At 48.6% G+C, this 22,006-nt stretch overlaps 1 protein-coding gene across 3 annotated transcripts in view; it reads left to right on the top strand.

The window, feature by feature from the left end:
• The first annotated feature begins 434 nt into the window (after positions 1-434).
• The window catches only part of TMEM51 (transmembrane protein 51), a 49,904-nt gene continuing 28,332 nt past the window's right edge, over positions 435-22,006 (top strand). Inside the window, exons 1-2 of one of the 3 annotated variants that reach the window (XM_088790138.1) lie at positions 1,075-1,694; positions 7,491-7,580. The gene's annotated coding sequence lies outside the window, so the exon portion shown is untranslated. Of the gene's footprint in view, positions 557-1,072; positions 1,695-7,490; positions 7,581-22,006 lie in introns of those variants that run through there. The other 2 variants (XM_088790139.1, XM_088790140.1) reach the window with 2 other exon arrangements.

The raw sequence follows: 22,006 nt of genomic DNA on the forward strand, positions 1-22,006 counted from the left end.
CTCATTACTGTTTCCCCAAATGCCGTCCCCACCCCCAAATCACAAGACAGCCCCAAATTTGACCTTTTTGTGGACACCAGGATCCTATTGAACTGTTACTGTGCAAGTTAAGAAGCAACAATGGGGGAAAATATCCACGGGAGACAACTCTGTAGGTACACACACGTGGAGACTATGTGTACCCATGTATTTAGCAGTTTGGAAGTGAACTTGATTGCAATTCCACCAGGGAGTCTAATTTCTGTCCTGGACATGGCAGATTCCCAGTAGGAGGCGCCTTTTGTCCTCAGCTCAATTCTATGACACTCGTCCAGTTTCCTATTGGCTCTTCTCGGGGTTTGAACTTCAAAGAACTGGACACTCACCCGAGAAGGGGGCCCCGGGTTGACCGCTCTTGGAATTCAAACAGTCTAAGATTGAAAGAGGAGGCGAACTACCTTCTCACTCTGTTTAGAATCTAGGTTTTCGGTTCTTTGTCCAACCCATTCAGTTTGGACGCCAGATCTGCACGGTTTCAGGGCAAACGTTCAAGTAGGGGCCAGAGGCAGAGCCACAGGTAAGAGGCGCCCTCGCCAAGCTCAGGTTCACACCCCCACTCTCACCCCCTCAACCAGGCTTCTTTCAGAAGGGCGGGGGCTCTGGGCAGAGGCGGGCCACCTGCCGGTCGCCCCGTTCGGCGAGAGAACAGCAACCGGTGCTTCCTTGAAAAAGTTCTCCGCAAAGCTGGGAATGGACCCCAACAGGGGAGACTCCGGGGCCTGGACGCCCCCATCTCGTACTCGAGCACCCGAAATGGGCTCCACCCCGGCGGAGGCCCAGGCGTGCGACGCAATGGGCACCCGGGCGGGGGTAGGGAGCTAAGCCAAGGGCATGAGCGGACTCGCTTTTTAAAATCTCGCTTCCCAAACCTCCGCCCAGTCAACCTCTCAGAGCACTCGCCCTGAGCGGTGCAGGCGGGCCCCAGCACCCCGAACCCGCACGAGGGTGGAGGGGGCCGGCTGCCTCCCCAGGAAGAGAGGGGAGAGGCTGGTGCACCAGTCGGCCAGGTGAGCGCTCGGCCAGGTGAGGGCGGGGCCGGCGGGCCCGCGGTGCCTTGCCTCTGCACTTGCGCCTAGCGTGGAGAGAGGGGGGGTCTCCAGTTCTACTTAACTCACAAATATCTGGACTCTCCGCCCAAGACTGCCCCACCTCACACCTAATTCCGCGGACCCTGGCGGTGAGGTGTCAACTCGCTGTGGCTGGGGTGGGGGGTGAACTTGGGCCCAGCGCCCTCTCCCCCGCCCCCACCCAACCCCTGCGCTCACTAGCGGACGCGAGGGAGTGGGTGCCCGCCCTCCGCAGCTCGGGTCCTGAGCCCCGGGCTTCGGGGTGGCTCGGAGGGCCTGGAAGGAGGGTCGACTGGTGGGCGGCGCCTCTCCCGGCCGGAGGCGGCTCCCGGCGGGCACCGCCCTCTGCCTCTCGCCGACCCACCAGCCAGCACGCCGGCGCTCAGAGGCCTCGCTTCCTGCGTTCCCATCCTGGTCCCCGAACGGGCAGTGCGCCCTCTCCGCCACCGCTTCCCTCGACCGAGACTCCCCGGAGCTCCCAGCCCCGGGATCCCAGCCCCCCGGAGGAGGCAGCCTGGGGGGGCGGGGTCGTGGAGTCCCCAGCCCCTGGCCGCCGGAACGAGACCGAGCTGGACCCGCACCGCCCGGGTGAGTCTGCGCCGCCGCGCCTTCCGCCCCGCCGCGCCGGGGGGAGCGATTGTTCCTTCCCGGCCGGGCCAGGGAGGGAGTCAAGAGCTGTCTCGGACTGTCTGTCTGTCCGTCTGAGAGCTTCCTGCCGCCGGGAGTACTATGTACCTCACCCACTGGAGCAGCTCCCCGCCAGTGCGGGACACCCCCGCCTCCCGGGCATGACGCTGGGGCCAGCTGGTCTCGGCCGGGGAAAGGCAGCGGGTCTCCGGGGCCCCCTATTGGCGGGGACAGGTGCCATCCGCCGGGAGGGTTTCGAACCTTTGGCCTCGACAAAGAGGCACCTTCCACCGGTGCTTGGAGCAGAATTTCCCAGTAGGTCCCCGGAAACCACCCCGGAGCTGCCTGCAAGATCTCCTCTCCCCCATCCCTTACTCCTTTCTGGAAATTGAGGCTTTTAGCGATTTAGATTCGTGTGTGTGTATGTGTATATTACGTGCTACAAGCCAAAGGGTGAAGAATTGGGCGTGAGCAAAGGGGGATGAAACTCATTTTCTTCACTGTAAAATGCGAACGATAACAAACTGGGGTGAGGTGGGGCACTCATGCCTAGCACATAGCAAGTACTCGGAATCCAAATCAGATCTATAATCTGCGTCCTGAAGGAAGGCATGTGGCCCAGGAGCGCCAATCTGATTAAGAGGGATGGTCACTTTCAGAAAGAAATCTTTCCAACGGATGGAGGAACAGGAAACCTGGACGTCCCTACGTTTTCCCCAGCCCTGCCCCAGTAGCAGCTATGGGACACCTGTGCAGCGCTCGGATGAGCCTGTGTGACCTGGGTTAGGTCTTTCCTAGCAGCGCGGGTGGTCCCAGCGCTGGGAACCCAGGCGCACCCCCAGCATAGGTGGGCGGGGCCATCGCTGAGTGGGCGGAGCCGGAGGCGGAGCCGGCCATAGAGGGCCGCAGGAGAAGTATTGCCCTCTAGGCGGGCGTCTGGGTTTCCCTTTGCGGAAGCTTCTCTAGTGGAAGGCAGGCTCTGGGACCTGTGAAGGGCCTTCACACTTTGGAGACTTGTCGCACAGGATCTCGACCTAAGGGGATAGGGCAAAATGGAATTAGGAAGGAGCCCCTTTTCATCCAAATACCGCCTTCCCCAGCTTGCCAAAGGTACCACCCAGAGTGGGAGAAAAGGCAGAAGAGTAAGGAAGGGGAGGAGGCTGGCTGTGCATCTGTTCCTCATGACTTCCTGAGCTGACAATGATTCCACGATTAGGACCTTTGCGGCATCAGGCATGTTGCAGGGCCAGGCCTGCCCCAGGGAGCCTCAGAGAGCTCCTAGCCTAATGAGTAGTAAGTGACAGTGTTGCAGAAAGGTGACAATATAGTCAGGCCCCACCACTGGCTGGTCAGACTCATGGTGGTCAGTCACTTTGCCTATCTGAGCCTTGGGTTCCTCATCTGTAAAATGGGAATGGTAACCTCCTAGGGTGAGGTGGGACCTTCATGCTTAGCACATAGCAAGTACTCTAGGAAGTTCTGTTAGAGAGCTTAGGGGAGAACAGAAGAAAAATAACTCAGGCTGAGGCATGCCAAGAGGCCCTGCTAAGAAAGGAATGTTAGATATTAAACAGTGAATTGGAGTCCCTCAGATGAATGGGGAGGAAGGGTGCCTGGGCATATGGAACAGCATAAGCAAAAGCATGGAAATATGAAGGGCGTAGAATATGCTGGGCAGGGGTACTCAGGTAGTAACGGATGAGAAGGGTACAGGTAGTGGAGGGTATGGAATCAGCTGGACTGGGTAGGCAGTGCCAGGTCACTGCGGGTAAGACTGGATCTTGTAGATATCTTGGAACCATTCCACAGATACTAGTTGAGTGCCTTCTGTATACCAGGCACTGTTCTAGGTGCTCTGTATGCATCAAACAAAAAAGGAAGGAAGGAAAGTAGGAAGGAAGGAAGAAAGAAAGGAAGAAAAGAAAAATTCCATTCAGGTTCTTTAAGTAGGGGAGTCATTTGATCCTAGGGATATGTTAGATAGATAATTCTGGCTGGGTGGATGTTGAACAGAAGTTTGGAGAAGTCTGATAGGAGAGAGAAGACTGGCCTGGGAGTTGGGGGCGGTGGGAATGAAAAAGGGGGCTGGGTTAGAGCCCCACACAGGAGGCAGAGATTAACATGTGGTCCTAACATGTAACCAGTGGTCAAGGGTGAGATTTGTGGATTCGGTGTGAGGTCCAAACTACCAGCCTGTCTTCTACCCGACAGAGGTGGCAAGTGCCTGGGACCTTGGCAGGGCCCCAGCCCCTCCAGCTGTGGCTTTCAGGCTCTCTGGCTCCAGAAGTCACAAGGTCCAGGAGTTTCTCTATATGAGTAACGGCAGAACAGGAGGCAGAGCCAGCAACCTGTCTCCTGTTGACATTTGCTCTGCTCCTTTGTGGGGGCTCCTGTTTTACTGGGTCACAGTTCTGGTAAATGTTCATTCCCTCCCTCCGCGGGGCTGGCAGTAAAGCCCTCATAACTCTCAGGCTGGAGGAGATCTTTGGCTCTGGGCTTCTCTTCTCCCTGCTCCCAAATAAGGTGGAATTTGAAGGACTGAGAAGAGTTCTCCTTTAGTGCCTTCTGATGGGGGACATGGTGAAGAGTCTGCTCTGGCTACTGGATTTTGCTTTCACTTTTGTTGTGTCTGCTCTGAAGCTTGGAGGAGTCCTTGCAATCAACAGCTATAAGAGTTTTCCTTCTCCATGTTATAAGTCTCCCTTTGCTTGGAGGTGGACCGCACATGGCCTTTCACCTGCCACACGAGGACCCTAGGATGTCTCAGGTGGAGGAGACCCACTCTTCTTTGACAAAGGAAACTCAGAGAGGGGCAGGCACTTGCCCAAGGGCACACAGCAAGTCAGCAAAAGAACCAGGACTGGCACCCAGCCCTCCTGACCCCTCTAGGGTCGTCTGCATTGTCCCAAGAGGCCTGGCTACATTCAGGTTAGAGTCTTGTTTTAGGCCCAGTTTAGTCCAGGTTTGGTGGTTCTCAATATCTCAGTCTTGCCGGCTGCGTCATAGAGTCTTGCTCCTCCCCAGCTGGACAGGTGGCCCAGCTTCTCCTGGCAATGTTTTTTCCCTCTCTTCTCCTGGATTGAGCCCTTGGTGCACCAGCTGCCCCTCCTGGGAGCTCTGGCTCCCCAAAGAAACAGGTCACTTGTTTGGTTTTCTCTGCTTCAGGCCAGAGTGCCCTGCTTCCTCCCAGGCAGCCCCAAGACACAGGCGAGAGGTGGCTCTCGGAGGGTCTCCACTGAGCTCTCCCTCTCCCTGAGCTCTCCCTCTCTCTCTGGCCTCAGGCTGATTCTCTGTTCCTCCCTCCCCTGAGCCCCAACCTGTATCTCAGGACTGCTGGGTTGGCCCTTGCCTCCTGTCCAGTATTGTTTACTTGGGCCGAGCAGCCGGAAGTCTCCTTGTTCTCTTTTGCCCTAGATTTATCAGGCGTAGCAGCCCTTAAACCTGAATGATTATCCCTTTAGCTCTTAGAACATGGAGCCAGAAGGGACGTTAGCCATTAAGAAGTCCAATCTGCTTATTTTATAAATGGGGAAACCGAGGCCCAGGGAAGGGAAGAAAAGGGAAAGGAAAGCAAAGGAAGGGAAGGGAAGGGAGGGAAGGAAAGGGGTTTGCCTGAGATCAGAGCCAGGACTAGAACGCAAGTTTCCCGATTCTGTCTTCAATGATTTTGAGGCTGATTCTTGGAAAAAGAAAACAAAAACCCAGAGCGCTCTCCCCTCCAGGAGCCCTTTCTCCCTACAGTCCACACTGCCAGGTGTTTGGGGGCATCCACAGTGACATGCCCCAAAGGAATAAACGCTGAGACCCCTGGAAGACAAGGGGTCTCATCAAGGATTATGTATCTTGACATTTTCAGTTTCTGTCCATTCAAGCTGGCATTAACGCCAAGGAGTGAGTGAGGGATTAAACTTATTTGCTGCTCCTTAGTCATACTTTATAATGTGCCTCTGCCTCTGGATGGACAGGCTTTTAAAGTTGTTTCGTCCCCAGATTATAAAAGAAGTCCATGTTCATTGCAGAAAACTTGAAAGGAAAACGTCACGATATGCTGGCAGCCACTGTTGATATTGTGATGTTTTATTCAGGTTTTTTGTTCGCTTGCTTGCTCGCTCTGTTTTGTATCCTGGCTTTCAGTGCCTCATCAGTTATGCATTTTGCCCGTGTGACAGTTTTGTACACTGGCTCTAATGTACCGGTCTCACGTGCTTCTCCCATCTGAATGGCTGAAAGGTATTCAGGAGGCCAGCTTTCTGTGTTGGCTCCCTCAGAACACTCCCGTGGCCCAAATCCTGTAACACTGTGCAAATTATTCATCACCGTGGGACTTAGGAGGCCATTTCTCTGCTTCGCTGTGGGTTCTGGGAAAAGGACTATGTTTATAAAATCTAAAGCAAAATTGCTTCTCAGTGAGTCTCTTAGAAATGGAAAAGATCAGCTATCTGGGTGGGACCCAAAGATTATACAGGGGGAGGGAGAAAGCTTCGTTTATTCTGAGTTTTTGCTGTGTTGGTTTTAACCCAGCCAGGTGTCATCACCCCTTGCCCCACATCTCCCTGAGATTAGGCATTGGTGCTAAGTGCAGGTTCCTAGGGGGAGAAAAAAATATATATATACATATATGCGCGCGCACACACACACACACACACACACACACACACACACATACACATATACATGTTTGACTTGCTTGTCTCTAAACCCTGCCTCTTGGAGTACAGGTCTTTCAGTGGTAAACACGTGCAGAAAACCTGTTACCTACTCAGGTGGTGAGGTCTGTCACTCCACCTTGGGGACTGTATCTGCTGGCACCTCTTATCCCGTAACAGGATCCCAGCTTTGTGAATGCTATGGAAACTGTCCATACTAGAAGCCATCTTGGAGGTTCCGTAGGCTCATGTTTGCAGACTGTGAGCAGCAACTTAATGGCGGGCTTTTAAGTCAGTTAAGTGGTCTTCCGCTGGCTTTTAAAAAGTGAAATAGAAGAAAGGAGCCTTGAACACAGAATGCATTTCCTGTGGGGAGAAGTATTCTTTAGTAAACCTTTCATCTCAGTTCTGTGTACGTGGGGGTATGCACTGGGTTACCAGATAAACATATTTCCCGCAGCGTGGTGGGATCCTTAAGCAGCACTACTTAGGTACACTTGTGTTTAATTCTGTGATCCTGGGGGACTTGGGGGTCCTTTGATGGGTCCCAGAAGCTACTCAGGTTTGCCGGGACAGGGCTGAGTGGTGGGAGGCAGGGCCAGCTGGAAGGAAGCCCTGCTTACAAATGTCCCAGATGTCAGGGGTGTGAAAGATCCTTTTAAAAAGATTCTGCAACTTTAAAAATAAAACAAAACAGCAAGTTGGAAACTGCTGCTAGGCTAGCCACCTCAGCTCTCAGAAGAAGAAATTCGGCTCAGGAAACAGACAGGATAGGACCTGTGCGAGCAGGTGGGCTCTCAGGCCTCACGTTGATGAGGGTCTCCAAATGTCGGCCTTTGACACGTCCTCAAAAAGAGGTCTGCAGTCAGTATCAGACAGAGCTATTGGCCCGAACCACACGCTCACAGGGCAGCCTCAGTCCCCTGCAGCATACACTGGTACGTGCACTAGGAATTAATATTTATCATAAAGCCTGTAACTTCATGCCAGCCGCCCACCTTATATGGCCACAGAGCACAAAAAAATTCATGTGTTCAATGCCAGCATTTAAAACACCTCACAAGGCTGGGAAGCCCATTTTGACATTTCTTCTTCTTTTGAATATCCTCAGAGCTTCACTAATGGAAATATCCAAGAGGCAACGGGCCCAAGGTCACTCAGCAAATCCTGGCAGATCCAGGATGAGAACTCACCTCAGTGGGCAAGTGCCTTTTCTTTTTTTAAGATTGTGGTCTCAAGTGATGTACAATTCTGGATATCTCCAGCAGGTTCTGCGATTTCTTCTATTCAAGATGGAGAACCAGGTGGTCCTAATTCCTGGTGAATTTTATATCTTTGCCACTTTTTTCTTTTTACATCTGGTTTTGGAGAGAGAAAGACAGAGGATTTGCTCACCTTTTTCTTGTCCTGTATTTTCCCCACAGCCACTGACCCGATTTGTGTTGCTTAGGATGTGGGCATGCTTTGCTAACACTCACACTTTCAGACCCCAACTATTACGGCTTCATTAGCTGCAGTTTTGAGCTAGCAATTATGGATTGGAGTTGCCTCTGGGTAATTGTTTTCAAACAGTGACACATTCAAAGTATACTATAAAGGCAAAGTCATCTTTGGCTCTCCACAGACTGTCACTTGAAACCAATGTGCTAATACGTACTGTGTGCCAGTCACTGAGCTGGAAGTGAACTGGAAAGGGCCAGCTCCTGCCCTAGATGGAGTGGATTGTCCCTGGGAAGACCGATGTGAAGGGGCCATCACAATACAGCTGGCAGTGATGGGAAAACGCTGGAGCACAACGGAGGAGGTTTAACCCAAACTGAGAGTCGAGGAAGGGTCTTCAGAAAGAGTAAAGTCTAGGCTGCAATCTCAGGTCTGCACAGAAGAAGGTGCAACTGCCTGGCAGGGGCACCAGCCTGTGCAAAGGCCCAGAGGTGTAAAATGGCTTAATTGACACAGGCTGTTATTAGATGTGAAGGGCAGGGGTGGGAGAAATATAATTTCTTCTTAAAAGTCATTTTGGAAACGAGACTCCTTCATTCAAACAATATTCACTGAGTTCTCTCTATAGGTCTGGTGTTCTGGGTATTGAGGGGAAACAATCCATCATAGAGACAGAGGACCTGCTCTTGTAGAGCTTATGCCTTACTGGGCAGGTAGAGGAGTCTGTAAGCACACAAGTAGCATAACAAACCGATAACCAAATCATGCACCGAGCTAACATCTTTGTCGCTTCCGCATGGCCTGCAGGATCCAGTCTAGGCTGAGACTTGGCTTTCCAAGCTCTGAAGATGGGACTCTTTAGAGTTCAGACTCAGCTTACCTTTCCAGACCCATTCCTACTGCCCCAACCCCTTCCCTCACCCAACGCCTGGTGATCTGGAACCAGGAACCACTTCCCACCTCCACCTCCCTCCTCTCCCCACCCATCCACCATGAACTTTGATGGCCTTTTTTCCTTTTCTATTCCTTCTGCTTTTCTGCCTAGACTCTTCTCTATTCTAGTCACAACCTTTAAAACAAAAAACAAAAACAAAAATTTTATTTTGAAGTAATTTTACATTTACAGAAAAGTTGCAAAAGGAGAGCAGAGGCCCTGTTAGCATCTTAGATAACTATAGTATACATATGAAAACTAAGAAATTCAGATTACTACTAACTAAACGACACACTTTATCTGGATGTCACCATTTTTCCCACTGCCGTGTTCCTGCTCCAGGATCCAATCCAACGTGCTATAATGGCCTTTAGGTGTCATGTCTCCAACTCTACTGAGCTGTGACAGTTTTTCAGTCTTTCCTTGAGTTTTGTGACCTTGAAAGTTTTAAAGAGTACTGGCCAGCCAGTTATAGAATGTCCCCCAATTTGGGTTTGTCTGCTGTCCTCTCATGATTAGACATCATGGGGTTTGGAGTTTTAGGAAAGAATACTGCAGAGATAAGTGTCCTCATTGCATCATGTCGGGATACACATGATATTAGCATGACGTAAGTTGGGTCACAAAACCATATTGCAGTAAGATCTGTTTGTAGCAAAACGTATGTTTCTTTACAAAGTGCACAAGAAACGTCTGAACAGCATCATGGATATTATCAGTAGTTCATGGGTGGTAGGGTAATTGGGTGATTTAAAATTTTTCTGTTAACCTAGATTTATACATTTTTGTTTAATAAACAAGCAGTGTTTTTATAGTAACGAGAAAATTTAAAAAAATTTTTTTTTTTTTATTCTCATCGGGTTGTTGTAGATTCCTCAAGGGTTACTACTAGGTAAGTTGCTTTGTGAGTTGTAGAGGGCTTTGCAAATATTAGCCAGTATTCCAGGTGGTTCTTTTACGATTCTAACTTGGAACGTCTGGGCCTCTTTTCCTAGGCTTAGGAAGCTGAGATGGGGGCAAGGCACACCCACAGCAGCTCACTCGTCTACAACTGTAAAAACTACCTGTTATGGGTAGAATTTGTGTTCCCCCCCCCCACTGCTCCCCCCAAATTGATATGTGGAAGTCCTAACCCTCAGTGTGATGGTCGCACGCAGGAGGCAGGATCTTTGGGAGGTATTTAGGTTTAGATGAGGTCCTGAGAACGAGACTATCACAATGGGATTTGTGCCCTTAAAGAAGAGGAAGAGAGAGAGAGATCGCTAAGGAAAGGCCATGTGAGGACACAGTGAGAAGGCGGCCCTCTGTAAGCCAGCCACCTGGCTCTCACCAGACACCAAATCTGCTGGCACCTTGATCTTGAGCTTCCAGCCTCCAGAACCATGAGAAATAAATGTCTATTGTCTAAGCCCACCCCCCCATCCCCCGCCACCAGTCTATGGTATTTTGTTATAGCATCCTGAGCTGACTAAGACACCACCCTCCCAGCACTATATATATTTGAATTTACAAACAGTAAAATTCACCGTTTTTCATGTACAGTTAGGGTTTTGACAAACACTACATTTGTATAACCCCCACCGTAATCAGGATATAGAACGGTTTCACCATCCCCCAAAATTCCCTCATGCTGGCCCATTTGTAGTCAACCCCTCTCCCACCCAGGTCCTTAGCAACCACTGATGTTTGCTGCCCATGTATTTTTTTTCCAGGATGTCAAGTAAATGGAATCATATAGTATGGAGCCTTTTGAGTCTGGCTTCCTTTACAAAGCTTAATGCATTGGAGAGTCCTCTATATTGCATTTATTCTGTGGTACGAATGTCCCACACTGTTTATCCCTTCACCTGTTGAAAGGTGTTGGAGCATTTTTCTAGTTTTTGGTGATGATGACTAAAGCCGTTGTAAACATTCACATCAGGTCTTAGGATGAGTATGTTTTTCATTCCTCTTAGGCAAATACCTAGGAGTGGAACCACTGGGTTTATATGGAGAATTATGTTTATCTTTATAGGAAATGGCCAAGCATAGAACGTTTCATGCTAATGATCCAGGGAGGGGAGGGCAGCAGGGGTGGCTTCTTGTTGAGCACCTACTGTGTGCCTTCCACAGAGTCAGGAGCTTTACCCAGGTGGTCTCATGTAATCCTCACTGCAGCACAGGAAGTAACAGGCCCTTTACAGATGACCCCCAGAAAGGGCGATTTCATGTGATTGGAGCTAATAAAAGCAGAGCTTCCCTCTTTGAATTTGGAGGGGGTATGTGGTGGGGGGCTCTTTACCCTCTGCTACGTGTCCTCGCCCTTTGAGCATCCCAGCGTTGTTCTATCATTTACTCTCTTTGTGACCTTCAGCCTAGCTCAGTCAATTTGCTTGAGTGTACACTCCCGAAACTTCCATAAGAAGGTTTGGCCACTTCTTACCCCCAACACCACAGCTGTGCAGGCACCTAATGAGATGTTAATAACACTCTCCCCTAAGATTTGGAACTTTAATGCCCTATGTTGTACACCAAGCAGAAACAGTTTGTCATCGCTCCTTGAGTAATGTTTTGCCTTTCCCAGAAGACGTGTGTTCAACTCTCTCCGTAGTAAGTGGAACTTTTCCCCATTGGTGACTCCCCCTTCCCCACGTCACAGGAATGGAAGTTAACAATGTGTTGTACATAGTTCTTAAAGTAACTTTTTATTAACTCTCTTTTTTTAACTAGAAAATTAGCTTAATTGGAACTTTTTCTTTACACATAGCAAAAAACAGTATAAAAGAATACGCAATGAAAAAAACGTAAATCTTCCTCTCACCACAAACTACCCCCCTCAGTGCATTTTCCCAGAGATAGCCATGCTTCCAGAAATTTTCATGCAGACATGATGATGATGATGGTGCTTTTTTTAAAGTATATTATTTTTTTTTTATCAACTGTCTCTCTTTTTTGACTGATTTTTTTTTTATTAGTTTTAGGTGTACAGAACAACATGGTGATTAGTAGACATTTATATACCTCACAAAGTGATTAATCCCAATGAGTCTATTAGGTTGGTGCGAAAGTAATTGTGGTTTTTGCAATTATTGTTATCTTTTTTTAAGGTTTTATTGGGGAAGGGGAAAAGTATTTTATTGGGGAACAGTGTGTACTTCCAGGACTTTTTCCGAGTCAAGTTGTTGTCCTTTCAATCTTAGTTGTGGAGGGCGCCCTTCCGCTCCAGGTCCAGTTGCCATTGTTAGTTGCAGGGGGCAGAGCCCACCATCCCTTGCAGGAGTCGAACCGGCAACCTTGTGGTTGAGAGCCCACTGGCCCATGTGGGAATTGAACCAGCAGTCTTCCGCGTTAGGAGCACGGAGCTCCAACCACCTGAGCCACCAGGCCGGCCTGCAATTATTTTTAACCTTTTAAACCACAATTACTTTTGCACCAACCTAATATTACCCATCTGACACTATATATAATTATTAGAATATCATTGATTATATTCCCTAGGCTGTACTATATATCCCTGTGACCATTTTTTTTAATTAGTGGTTAGACATTTATATAATTTAAGAAGTGATCCCCCAATAAGTCTAATACCCATCTGACTTTATGCTTAGTTTTTACAATATTATTGACTATATTCCCCATACTGTACTTTTCACCCCTGTGACTTTTGTAACTGTCAATTTGTACTTCTTAATCCCTTAGCTTTTCTCAACCAGCCTCCCAACCCCCCTCCCATCTGGCAACCATCTGTTTGTTCTCAGTATCTGTGGGTCTGTTTCTGTTTTGTCTGTTCGTTTATTTTGTTCTTTGGATTCCACATATACAATGATGCTTTTAAATGCTGCCTTTAGTTATTCTCCTGCTAATCGAGGCAATAAAGAATTACAGTTGTCAGGATCGTTATGAAAATGTTGGGTCATTTTAAGCTCACGTCACTGTCTTCAGATTGACTTTGAGGACCCAGTAACCACCTGAAGTTGTGTCAAACTTTCCATTTCTGGATTTTTCTGTGGAAGGTCAGTAATTTTTATAAGATCCTCAAAGGTCCAAGGGGTCTGTGTACCCCTGCAAAAAAGAACCATGATTCATAGGTATGAGAGAAACAACCTCTTACAGATAAATGGCAGATAAATGTGTAATTAGCCCAGGGGTACAAGTTCCAAATTTCCGGATCACTGGTCCTTATTTTTGCGGTTGGAAGCTGATGGAGACATTTAGTGAACAGTTTTGTCTCAGCCTAAGGGGAACTGTGCCTGGCTGAGCCAACAAAGACGGAGTTAATGGAGTTCTTCATCCCTGCGTGTTTCTACTGACTCATCCCGTGTGGGGAAGTACGTCGGCAGCTTTAGAACTCACGTATGCTCTTGCCCAGGCTGAAGTTGCCCAGTTGCTGGCAACTTCTCATGGAGACAAATTTGCTTCCTACAAAAGGGTTTCAGGCTGAAAATACTCAAAAAGAATTTAGGGAAATTTGCGGGAGGCAGAGACATATCTGGTTAGTGATGAAAGTCACAAATGTTTGGGGAAGTATTCTCCATGGGGTCAATGTCTTTGATGGAGTTGGGGAGAGGGAAATATCCAGGCCTTTCTGTCACCCCTGTCTTGGGCTGGCCCTGGAGGAGGCAGATCCTGGGCTGCTGTGAGAGAGTCTGAGCTTCCAAGTTATTTCTAATATTGGTTTAAGTTCACATAACAATTGTGCCAGGCCCTAAGCATTTTGCATATGTTAACTCATAGATACTCTTAATAGTTCTGTGACTTGAGGAAACCCAGGTTACTCTGTAAAACAACCCCCACGTCTCTAGGGCTTAAGATATGTACATCACAATTATAGTTTAATGTGTTGGGTGGGGCAGGTGGGGTCTTTGCTCCACATAGTCTTTCAGGGACCCAGGCTTCTTCCATCTTTAGCATTGTGGTTTCCAACGCTTGGTGAGCTATAATAATAACACCATGCGTAGTACATGGTAGAGTTGGGATTTGAACTCGGGCAGTCTGGTTCTAGAGTCTGTATTCTTAACCACTACACTATGGTGAAAAATGAGAGTGCTGAGTTTTAACCAGATTTACCTGGTAGGTAACCTCAGAACTGGGAAGTGCGGCGATAACTTGGGATTCTGGAGAACATTTGCTTCTCATTGCCAAGGAATCAAGCTCTTCTTTCTAAGGCGTGAGATGGGTAAATCTGAGAGACATTTTGACTTTATCTTCAGCATATGAAAAGGAAAGCCTTTCCCTCCACAAGTTTGCACCTGAAATAAATGTGCACCAGCTATGTTGCTGCCTGGCACTTGGTTCTTTCTGCCACCAATATCCCTCCAAAGCTGATTGACACATTGCTGCTTGTTGTAGGGAGGAGTTTTGCTAAATTTCAGCACCCTGGTTAAACTGTTTTTCTCTAGTTGAAATGTCTACTTGTGGAATTATTTCCACAAGTCCAACATAAAGACTATCACACATCCATGAGGGGGAATACCACATAGTCATTCAAAATGGTGATAATGGAGAAGACTGAAAGACAAAGAAAGATGGTCTTAATCTATTCATATAAGAAGGCAGATTACAGAGCTGGCCCATTTTTCAATTCTAAAAAAGGTACAAAGAATTTTAAAAATTCAAGTATTTACTATTTTTAAATTTTCTATGGAGAAATATGTATCCCTTTGTATTAAAGTAAACAGATTTAAGTTCAAGTACTGGCCCTAATGACCAATTGCTTAATTTCTCCAAATGGGGAGAACAGTTTTAAGATTTTGTGAAAATTAATGAACAACCTGTAAAAAGTACTTAGCACACAGATGCTCAGTCAGTTTTTAGGTGCTGTTCCTATCGTGATTTTTTTTTTTAATCTTTCCATTCTGCTAAGCCAGCTCCAAATCCAAACCACCCCATTTCTGATAGCCCTTGGAGCTTTGTCTCAGAAAGCCTGGGGTTAGGGACCCATGAGTCAGCCAGCCTCTGTCCCCGCCCCTTCCCTTCAGGGCAGGGTAAAACTGAGCGACTGGGAACCTGCTTTTAATTGTAGACCAAGGGGTTCTGACTGCTGCACAAAGAAAGTACTCAGTGTTCTGGGTATAATGGCATATTAGTTAAAAGTATGGATTCTGGAATCACACTGCCTGGATATCCACACCCATTAAATGGGGAGAATAATAATGCCACCCTCGTAGGATTGCAGTGAGGATGTAATGGCACCATGCTTGTGACACCTTAGCACGATGTCTCAATAAATGCTAATTGTTATAGATATAATGTCTGGCCTCAGAAATTCACGTAACATAAAATTAACCATTTAAAAGTGAACAACTCCGTGGCAGTTTTCACATGCACAGTGTGGTGCAACCCCCACCTCTGTCTACTTCCAAAACTTTTTCATCACCCCCCAGAAAACCCCGTGCCCACTAAGCAGTTACTCCCCACTCCCTTTTTTTCACACCCCTGGCAACTACTAATCTGCTTTCTGGATATTTTATATAAAGGGACTCATACAATGTGTGACCTTTTGTATGTGGCTTCTGGCTAACTAATTATTTTAACCATTTTTAAATGTGCTATTCAGTGGCATTAAGCACATTCATAATGTACAACCATCGCATCTCTTTTTTTCTAGAACTTTTTCATCATCCCAAACAGAAAGGGAGGAAGGCTTTTTAAATGCCTACTTGAGTGGTTCTTAAACTTCAGCACATGTTAGAAACGCCCAGAGGGTTTGTTAAAACAGATTGGTGGACCCTCCTCAATAACTTCTGATTCAGTAGGTCTGGGGTGGAGCCCGAGAATTTTTGCGTTTCTCACAAGCTCCCAGCAATGCAGATGCTGTGGGTCAGGGACCACTTTTGGAGAACTGCTGCTTTAGACTGAAAGGTCTGCTGGAGAGAGTGGACAAGAATCTCATTCAGGGCGAATCAGGGAAACCGAGCCACTATCACCTGTGGGAAAGGGGATTTATTGTAAGAATTAGATCTGACACAGTTATGGGGGTGGAAGGCAGAGGTGAAGGAGAAAGGGGGTCTGATGGACCAGAGACCATGTCCACCTGAGAAGCCAGGAGGTCCAGCCACCAAAGTGGGACCACGGGGAGGCGAGTGATTTTAAACGCAGCCATTGCCCAGTGGGCGCCTGGTGAGGGTCCTGGGGTCACTGTTGGTCAGCAGGACCAGCAGTGAGGAGGAAGAGCTGGACACAGACCGAAGGACAGCAGGCCAGGCTTGACTCTGCTGGACTCCATGGTACCTGCCCGTCACCACATCTGTGATGACCCAGAAGTGTAATGGCTGCTGCTATACTCCCACCTCCCAAATTCCCAGCATACTATTTTTTTTTTAGCCAATTCTAACCTAGAACCAGGGACATATTATGACTTACAAGATACATATTTGGCCTTCTTCCCTGTTTCTGGCACAGAACTCCTAAAACCCTTGGAATTTTCTAAGTGATAAGAGTGATAAAGATATCTTTTGTTATATGAATGAAGTGGTTTTTGGAAAGCATCTAAGGATGGATGCCGGTCATCAGGAAACTCAAGCATGTGATTCTAGTCTGTCCCACCCTGTGACTTCTGTGGAGGGGAGAGGCGCTGGAGGTCGAACACCAATGGCCAGTGATTCAGTCAGTCATGACTGTGCAATAAAGCCTCCACAAAAACCCAAAAGGCTAGCTTGTTGCCCCCTTTTTTGGAGAGTGTTCATGTTGGGGAACCAGAATGCTTCCACATACCACCGTGCGGGGCCCCAACCTCTGCGAGGACAGAAGTTCCTTTGTTCCAGACCTCGCCCTGTCTATCTCGTCATCTAGCTGTTGATTCATATCCTTTAATATCCTTGGTGATAACTCGGTAACATAGTGAGTAAATGGGTTTTCCTGAGTTCTGTCAGCTGTTCCAGCAAATTAGTCGAACCCAAGGAGGGGGCCATGGGAACCTGCGGTTTACAGTCGGTCAGAAGCACAGGTAACATCCTGGGCTTGCGCTTGGCGTCTGAAGTGGAGGGTGGTCTTGTAGGACTGTGCCTTTTACCTGTGGAATCTGATTCTGTCTCCGGGTAGATGGTGTCAGAATTGAGTTGAATTCTTGGACACCCTGTTGGAGTCCAAGAATTGCTTGTTGGTGTGGGGAAGCCTCCACACACACGTTGGAATTGGGTCTAGGAACCCTTTCCAACCAGACAGGGAGGGGGATTCTGGGAAAAGCAGTTCCAACGTAACCAAGCTGACACAGCGTCAACTGCCACAACAGACCAACCCTTGCCGTGGAGCTACCTTCCTGAGCCCACAGGTGGTTTGGGTGGTTCCGCTTGGGTCCCCCAGCCCTCCAGGCAGGACCTTCTGCCTGGCACAGATGTGGTGTACCCCAGCAATCCTGTGCTCAGATCATCAGTCAGCTGGATGGGTCCCCTTTAGGAAACTTATTACAACCAGAGAATCACAGGCCCCAGCCAGGCCTGCTGCGTCAGACTCCAGCAGTGGGAGCCAGGAACCTGGAGTTTGAACACGTTCTCTAGTTGATTCAAATACCCAACTAAGTTTGGAACTCCTGACACATGGAACAGAAAGTGGGCTCTGGGGCCAGGCAAGCTTGGGTTAGAATTCTGATTCTGCACTGAGTAGCGTTGTGATCCTGGGCCAGTGACTTACCCTTGTTGACCCAATACTGTTTACTCATCTATAAAATGGACATAAGGCCCACCTTCCCCTTGGAGGGTTGTGGGGACTCAGTGACATAGTGTGTACCAAACTCTTGGCGTAAAATAATTGTGTTAATTAATATATTTAATAATCGTGCACACATGTCTGGGGAATGGCCGATGGTCCCAAAGTCTTCCCTTCCTTCTTAGGAATCTGGACCTCACTCTGACCACATTCTTGCACAGACTGTCTTCCTGACATCATGAAAGTTACACCTGCTTTACGTGTGTCTCAGTTCACACTCCAGGCATGGTTTCATCGAAATACCAGTTGCTTGCTTCTTCTTTAGGCAAATTTCACAAACGCCATCTTAAAAAAAAAAAAAAAAAAAATTCCATCAAGACCGTTTCACTTCCAGGCCTTGCTTTATCTCAAAACTTTGTTTCCTCAACCCAGAATCTTTGAAGTTTTCCCCACACACTGAACATTTTCATAACTGCCTTTCCTTTGGCGTCTGTCATTTTGAGACTCCGTGAGTTGTTGTGGTCGGCATGGTAGAGCAAACTACTTTTCCAAGAAAGCAAGTTGGAAGGTTTCGTGATGCCTGCTGTTCAGCGGATCAAAGCAGTGCCTCCTGGGCCAGGCTATTGGACGAATGGAGCCCTGACTTTGACATGTGCTTTTAAAGAAGCTGTTATTCCCAAAACAAGCAAACACAGCAGTAAGGAAAACAACGGGTTTTGCATTTCAGCTGCAAGGAGGGAAGGGGAAGGGAAAGATGATTTTCCTGGTCAGGAATCAGAGAGGGGGCCTTTTGAGAACAGCTGTCAGCATTAGGCAAAGGCTCAGAGACCGGCATGCGTGGGCACAGTTCCATAGGTTTCACTGATATGATCTCACCGTTGTACTATACCAGACAACGCGGAGATTTTTTTCATCGCGGAGGCCTCTGTGATCATTTGTTGCGATTTCCCCATCTCGCTAATGGTCAGGCTGCCATAACAAATCCCATAGACTGCACAGTTTAAACAACAGAAACTTGTTTTCTCACAGTTCCGGAGGCTGGGAAGTCCAAGGTCAAGGTTCCAGCATGGTCAGGTTCTGGTGAGGGCTCTCTTCCTCGCTTACAACCAGCCAGGCCTGATAATTAGGAGGGAGACGGATGGGGGGGCAAGAAGAATCACTGAAAAGAAAGGCTGTGTGAAGGAAGAAGACACAAATCTGGGGACCAACTGAAAGTGGAAGTGGAGAGGGGTTGCAAATGCACATGTCTGAAAAGAGGCAGCAGGGGATGTGAAGGAGAGAGTCTGGCCAGACGTGAGACATCAGGCAGTGGTGGGGATTGTGACAAAGTGGAAGGCAGGCCCCTTCCATGGGGCACAGCTATGATTCAGCACCAGCTGCTTGTTACATGCGAGAATTTGGGCCAAGGTTTATCAAATGTTCGTTTTATGTATGAGATCACCCATGTTCTCAACACTGGAAACTACTCCATATTATATAAAATAAATACCACGCCACAGGCCAAATAAGATATGTCCACAGGCCAGATACAGCCCTTGGGCTTCCGGTTTGAGACCTGGGAATGTGTTATGTGTTATGGGGGTAGGATAAGTGGGCGGAGAATGCCCAAGGTCTCTGAGATTTCAAGCCCAGAAGATGTTGAAGTGATATGGATGGTCATGTGACAAAGGAGGATACAGACTGATAAAAACAGCGCATTCTGGGGAAACAGCTGAATTGCAAAATGGTTGGGTAGAGACCGGAGGGAGGGCCTCTGGGTGTGGTTACTTGGTAATGGGTGTGGCAGTGGTCTCTGGAGCCCTCTCCCAGAGTGCTTCTGTAGGGGGTTTGTTCTGTTTCAGGTTTGGGGTTTTTATTGTTGTTTTTGTTTCTGTGTTTTGTTTTACTTAAGATTGCCTGATTTGCATGCGGTAGGTGGCAAACTTAAGAACGCTGGTGTCAGCCTTAGAAACACAGGTCCCAATCCTGCTGTGCCTTCTTGTTGTCAGGGACCTTGGGCAGCGTCCCTCCTGGCCCTCCCTTCCCTGCGTCTCTGTCACACGTGGGTAAGAATGCTCCCTCCCCAGGGTTCCTGCTCCACATACACACGATTGTTAAGATTGTCGTCTGAAGGCACCCCTCACTCCTGCAGGACCCTGGCCTCCTTTTCCCAAAACGAGGGTCTCAGATGGAATGAACTCAGCGTCCTTGCTGGTTCCATTCATCCCTCCTGGGCCTCGTGGATCCCACCCAGAAGTCCCCTCGAAACCTGAGTGCACTTTGGCTGCAGGGAAGAGGCAGAGGAGGAATCTTCCAGGCAATGCAGGCTGCTCTTGCCCAGACACCTAGAGCCACAGCACACCCTAACATCCCAGAAGAATCTTTCACCACCAAGGAACTCTCGGCCCTCTGAGGAGGGGTCCCGAAGAATGGTTATCAGCCACCTCCCTGGTCACAGGAGCCAGAGAACGTCCGGAGGCCCTGAACACCTGTTTGGGTGTAGTTTTGTGTGATAAGGGTCCTGTCCTCCTGGGGCTTGCAGTCTCTGGCAGGAGGGAGGGTGACAGAGGTTACTCAGGAGATAATACTAATCCACAAAGTTTGTGATAACATTTACTGAGTACTCACTGCGGGGCAGGCACTGGGTTACTGGGTCTGTCTGGGCAGTTTTACTCAAGCCCCACAACACTGCACTAAGGTGGGTGCTGTTATGCCCACTTTCCAGAAGAGGAAGCTGAGACTTGACGGTAAAGTCACTTGACCCGCCCTCGCTTGGGGTACAAAGCTGAGCCTCCCTGGCTGTGAGGGCGAAGCAAATGGCACATGAGGAAATGAATTAAAGCTGAGACTTAAAGGAGGGCAAACAGCTGGAAGGATAGCAGCTGCTCAAGCAGATACTTGAGAGAATCATGTCCTCTGTTGCCAGGCCCCATGGGTTGGGACTCAGTTGTTAGGAGTCACCAACTGCACCCCCAAACCTAAAGGGGAGCAAGATAAGGCCTAGTGCTATATCGGTAATCATTGTGTTATAAAGGTTGCCCAGCATGGTGTTAAGTGCCCTACCCACTCAAGCTCCTAACTGCTTTCTGGCAACTCCAGTAGAGAAACACTGCAGTTCCTTGTACACTTTTTACAGCTCAGCTGAGCAAACTTGCTCAAGTTCATCCAACCAGGAAGTGGTGTAGCTTGGAGGTGGACCTCGGACCTCCTAAGTCCGGAGCCTAACCCTGGCCTGATAATGCCTCCTTTGCAAAGGGGTGAGGACTTTGTGGAATTGTCCCACAGGCCACAGGAGGTGCAGCAGGCACACAAGGCTGGAATTCCTGGGGCAGAGCCCTGAGGCAGTCTGGGCGGAGGAATAAGTCGTTCCCTGGTCCTCCCTGGCCCACTTCCACGCTGCGGCTCTTCCAAGTCTTACCTGTCCTTCTGGGTCCTTCCACCCCGCCTGTCTCTGCATCCTCACGCCGGCTGACTCCCAGGCTCTGCCTTGGTCCACGCTCCAGGATGAGGGTTCAAGGCTTTTGTGTGTATCAGGAACACTCAGGACACGTGCCACAAGCAGATCCATGGCCCCGCCCCAGATTCTGGTCCTGTAAGTCCACAGTGGGGCCCCAAAATCTGCATATTCAGCAAACCCCATTTTACCTCTGCAAGGTAGAGGATAAAGTGGTCCTCAGTTAACAGCGGGTCTCAAGTTATCACCCCCTCTGCTTTCTGACCGCATCTGCTGTCAGGAGGGAGGGTGACAGAGATTACTCAGGAGATAATACTAATTCACAAAGTTTGTGATAACATTTACTGAGTACTCACTGCGGGCCAGGCACTGGGTTTCTGGGTCTGTCTGGGCAGTTTTACTCAAGCCCCACAACACTGCACTAAGGTGGGTGCTGTCACCCACTCACTGCCACCTCTTTTCATACACCTCAGATTGCTTCATCTCTACTCCAGTATCAAAAGGTAGTGACCGCATTTTACATATGGGGAAAGCAAGACTCAGAACAGTGAAGCGACTTGCCTAAGGCCACCCAGACAGACCCAGATTTTAATCAGCACCTTGCTTTACCGCCTCTGCTAAATTGGCATTGGTGCCCTGGGAATCCCTGGTGGGGTTTAGAGGAAGGGCTATGAATGATCTGTTTTCATCAACACATTCAATATGTCGGTCGCAGGAGGAAAGGAGGCATGAAACCTAGTCAAAGCCTTGGCAACCAGAATACTGCTTGCATTATCTTCATGGGCTTTTAAGCCGTGGTATGAACAGCTGACATCATTAGAACAAGGCACTGTGAAGGAAGATGTACTGCCATTTTCCTCATTTCACAGGTGGGGAGCTCAGAGAGGTTAAGTCACTTTCATAAAGACACACAGCTAATTGTGGAGCTGTGGGGATTTGAACCCAGGCTCAGAGTCCTAAGAACTGCACAGTGCATCCTCTTATATAATTCAACATGTACGCAAGACAACTGGATAGTGTCTACAGCATGATAGCTCTTCAACCCACAGCCAAAATCGGCTCAGCTTTCAAAGCTAAACATGAATCAAAATGTGGAATGACTCAAGGATCATTGGTTAGGAAGACTGATCCCTCTGTGACCATCTCACCTGGATAGAGGGCTCGAAAAAGAGCAGGCTAGGGAATCCCACCCCAACCA

This window comes from Rhinolophus sinicus, chromosome 14 (assembly GCF_057876585.1).
Source record: "Rhinolophus sinicus isolate RSI-liver-muscle chromosome 14, RSI-T2T, whole genome shotgun sequence".
In the NCBI taxonomy this organism is placed as follows: domain Eukaryota; kingdom Metazoa; phylum Chordata; class Mammalia; order Chiroptera; family Rhinolophidae; genus Rhinolophus; species Rhinolophus sinicus.